General features: G+C 41.8%; 1 pseudogene; it reads left to right on the top strand.

The window, feature by feature from the left end:
- The first annotated feature begins 2,364 nt into the window (after positions 1-2,364).
- On the top strand, positions 2,365-3,906 carry LOC116596790 (annotated as a pseudogene).
- The last annotated feature ends 925 nt before the right edge of the window (positions 3,907-4,831 follow it).

The following is a 4,831-nucleotide window of genomic DNA, read 5'->3' on the forward strand; positions in this document are numbered from 1 at the left end:
ATCTGAGGGTTTTGAAGGGACGGGGGGTGGGAGGTTGGGGTACCAGGTGGTGGGTATTATAGAGGGCACGGATTGCATGGAGCACGGGGTGTGGTGCAAAAATAATGAATACTGTTATGCTGGAAATAAAAAAAAAATAATAAAATAATTAAAAAAAAAAAATACAGTTATACCCAGAAAATTCTTACTTCTATTCTTATCGTCTCTGCTTTTTCTCACCCACAGGTATTTTTTTTTTTTTCTCTTTAGATTCTCGCTTATCCTTTCTGTATTTCTTTTTGCAAATATAAACATCTACAGTATGTATATTTAATCAGTTCTCCTCTTTTTATACAGAAAATAGCATATTATATGTACTATTTAGCCCCTTTATTTTTTTTTTTTCATTTAATAATACATCCAATTTGGGACACCTGGGTGACTCAGTCATGTATGTGGCCAACTCTTGATTTTGGGTCAGTCCATGATTTCTGGGTCTTGGGATCGAGCCCTGCATAAGGCTCCATCCTTAGTGTGGAGTCTGCTTGAGGATTCTCGCCTGCTGCCCCTGCCCCCACCTCCAAAATAAATAAGTAAATCTTAAAAAAAAAAATACACCCAATAAATCACGTTCTATCATTTGACAGAAATCAATCTTGTTTCTTGTGCCTAATATGTTTTTATTGCAATAATGCTGTAAAGAATAAACTTCTGATATTCAGCTGACTTTCTTAAACTTTATTCTTGATGGTTCATGTGTGGTAACAATAAAACTTTAATTTCTTGTGACATTTCTTACCAGAAGAAATCTGAAGAACCTTGAAGAAAATGATTCTAAGGATTGTTATCCCTATTGAGTTTGGAAGAAGGTTCACTGGATACCTAGTATGTTTTGTTCTTGATAATGATAACATGATATATCTAAAGAAGCCATGACTCTCTTTAGACTAATTTCCAATAAATGTGCTTCCCTTTACTACTTTCAAGTAATTCCCTAGGATCATGCTAGAAGTGTGAACTGTGCTGAATTATATAGATAGATGACAACATAACAGGCCAACCAAGATAAAACAAAACTGGAGAAAAAAGCTAGGGACAAGGAGTAGAATTAGACTATACCAAATATTCACCCATTCCTGTATAGAGCCAAAAAATATCCCTTAGAAACCCAGTAAGTGCCAGAGCTTTGATCATAAAGATACTCAAGTTACATCAGGCATGTTGGAAAACCACATAATGGGAACACTAGGCTTGTAGGTGGGGGTCAAAGAGGCTTTTGGATTCCCTTGAGAGGATATCCAGGAAAGCTGCGATTCAGTGTAATGGGGCTCTGACATCAGGCTGCACTGGCTGCCTGTGTAGAGCACAATGCCGGGCCTCAGAAAACAGTGGAAGTCCCAACAAAGATTCAAGAAGATTCTGAGCAAGTGATGATTGCTGAGCTCAGAATTGGGAATTTTAATCTAAAAAATATTTTAACAACAATACAGAACTTCTGCCCTACCTGCTCTAGACCACTGGGTGGGAAGAGGAGCCCTAGAACACTCACTGTGGGCTTGGTTACATTGAGGAGCATACAAGTACAACAGATGTGAGAGGTTAAAAGACAGAACAAACACAGTGTACAGCAAGCAAGACAGTGTTGGAATTCTAACCTGCTGGACTAAAATTCCTTCATTGACCTTTGCCTTGTCAGGGCCGGAAGAGGTTTATACACTAGAACGGAAATGGGTGCTCCTGATTGTGAGAATTAGTGGGACTCAAAGGCAGGGAGAAAACATAGCTGTTATAAAAACAAACAGTAGCTACGGAGCACCAGAGAAGAGGCTGACAGCATGGTGTCAGATCAGGAGCAAGGCAGAGTTTCCAGCACAGGGCAGGGCATTGATCAGGATATTGGGAAGCTAAGGCCTTGGCAGTCATGGCCAGTGTTACGTGTGAGCTGTCTAGATCCTGACAGTAAGAGTGGATGAGCCAATTCACAGAGAACTTATGCGTTATAGGAAGGACTCAAGTCCAGAGGCAAGCACAGAGGCAACCACAAAGGCAGAACTCAAGCCACGTATCATGATTTCCTTGATTTTTATTTTCAGAGGCATTTGGAATAACATTGCTTCAGAGTTCATCTCCAAAGTGAAATTAGAGTTGAATAGAGTCTCATGCCTCTCCTTGTCCTTCCTCATTCTTGGTCCATTAGCAGAGGGAGGAAAGTTGGGATGCTTCCTTTAACCAATGACTCAGGAAACTGTCTTTGTACCATCACCTCCTCCTGCTTTTAATAAGGCCACTTGATAACCCCAGAAGATTCAGTAGCCATGGTCTCCATGGATTCCTTTCAACTTAAACTTTATATTTTTAAAAAGCTTAATTGTGGTTTTTTGCAACGGGTTTGCCGCCAGAACACAGGTGTCGTGAAAACCACCGCTCATCCTAAACCAGAATGAGGAAGGAAAAGACTCATATCAACATTGTTGTCATCGGACACGTAGATTCAGGCAAGTCTACCATTACTGGTCATCTGATCTACAAATGTGGTGGGATCGACAAAAGAACTATAGAAAAATTCAAGAAGGAGGCTGCTGAGATGGGAAAAGGCTCCTTCAAGTATGCCTGGGTCTTGGATAAACTGAAAGCTGAATGTGAACGTGGTATCACCATTGATATCTCCCTGTGGAAATTCGAGACCAGCAAGTATTATGTGACCATCACTGATGCTCCAGGACACAGAGACTTTATCAAAAACATGATTACAGGCACATCTCAGGCTGACTGTGCTGTCCTGATTGTTGCTGCTGGTGTTGGTGAATTTGAAGCAGGTATCTCCAAAAACGGGCAGACCCATGAGCATGCCCTTCTGGCTTACACACTGGCTGTAAAACAACTAATTGTTGGTGTTGACAAAATGGATTCCACTGAGCCACCCTACAGCCATAAGAGATACGAGGAAATCGTTAAGGAAGTCAGCACCTACATTAAGAAAATTGGCTACAACCCCGACACAGTAGCATTTGTGCCAATTTCTGGTTGAAATGGTGACAACATGCTGGAGCCAAGTGCTAATATGCCTTGGTTCAAGGGATGGAAAGTCACCCGTAAAGATGGGAATGCCAGTGGAACCACACTGCTTGAAGCTCTGGATTGCATTCTGCCACCAACTCGTCCAACTGACAAGCCCTTGCGTCTGCCTCTCCAGGACGTCTACAAAATTGGTGGTATTGGTACTGTCCCTGTGGGCCGAGTGGAGACTGGTGTTCTTAAGCCTGGCATGGTGGTCACTTTTGCTCCAGTCAATGTTACAACTGAAGTCAAGTCTGTTGAAATGCACCATGAAGCTTTGAGTGAGGCTCTTCCTGGGGACAATGTGGGCTTCAATGTCAAGAACGTATCTGTCAAAGATGTTCGTTGTGGCAATGTGGCTGGTGACAGTAAAAATGACCCACCAATGGAAGCAGCTGGCTTCATAGCTCAGGTGATTATCCTGAACAATCCAGGCCAAATTAGTGCTGGATATGCACTGTGCTGGATTGTCACACAGCTCACATTGCTTGTAAGTTTGCTGAGCTGAAGGAGAAGATAGATCGTCGTTCTGGAAAAAAGCTGAAAGATGGTCCCAAGTTCTTGAAATCTGGTGATGCTGCCATTGTTGATATGGTTCCTGGCAAGCCTATGTGTGTTGAGAGCTTCTCTGACTATCTTCCTCTGGGCTGTTTCACTGTTCGTGACATGAGACAGACGGTTGCTGTGGGTGTCATCAAAGCAGTGGACAAGAAGGCAGCTGGAGCTGGCAAGGTCACCAAGTCTGCCCAGAAAGCTCAGAAGGCTAAATGAATATTATCCCCAATACCTGCCACCCCAGTCTTAATCAGTGGTGGAAGAACGGTCTCAGAACTGTTTGTGTCAATTGGCCATTTAAGTTTAATAGTAAAAGGCTGGTTAATGATAACAATGCATCGTAAAACCTTCAGAAGGAAAGGAGAATGTTTTGTGGACCATTTGTTTTTGTGTGTGTGTGTGTGTGGTAGTTTTAAGTTATTAGTTTTTAAAATCAGTACTTTTAAGTGGAAACAACTTGACCAAAAATCTGTCACAGAATTTTGAGGCCCATTAAAACAAAAGTTTAATGAGAAAAAAAAAAAAAAAGCTTAATTGTGATCTTTCGACGTGCCCAATTAAAGATTTAAAGAAATAATGAATATCCCAAGGTGTCTGTCTGCCCCAGGTTTCTTTGCAAATGAGAGAAGTAGACTTTTTCTCTCAACCATGGAGAATAATTTTAAAGCTGACTCTGCTTTTATTCCCTGCTCTTCATATCCAGTTGCTTCGATTTTTCTTTTCCATATTTCTCTGAACTTTCATTCTCCAGCTCTGAAGCCTATTCTGACCAGAGCCTGACCAGCCTTTGGCTACCTTCTCCCTTTGTTCTCTGAGGGACCCCTAGACCTTTGTTGTGGAAGCAAAGAAAAAGCAAAATTCCACATGGTTGTTCCAGCCCTTCCACAGATAAGTACATGTGGTTTCCAGTGAGTTCATTTGGGAGCCCTGCAAGACATAGGGTTGAAACAGGCTTCTCTTTGAAACCTCAAGTGTTTCCTTTCCAAAAGAAAATTTTACTCCAGGGGATTCCAGGGACTAAAATACATGTCTATGTGAAATCTTCCATCTAGCTCTTCTCTCAGCAGAATGGACTCACTGTGCCAAGACTGATATAAGTGTCTCTCCTCTGCCCACAAGGCTCTCTAAGGTGCTTCATCACATGCTCTGCTTCCTGTTTTCAGCCGTGCATCAGGTCCCTCAAGATCAGGGGCTATACCATTCATATACCCATTCATTTGCACATTCAATAATCACTTAA

The sequence above is a fragment of the Mustela erminea genome, chromosome 8 (genome assembly GCF_009829155.1).
Source record: "Mustela erminea isolate mMusErm1 chromosome 8, mMusErm1.Pri, whole genome shotgun sequence".
Classification (NCBI taxonomy): domain Eukaryota; kingdom Metazoa; phylum Chordata; class Mammalia; order Carnivora; family Mustelidae; genus Mustela; species Mustela erminea.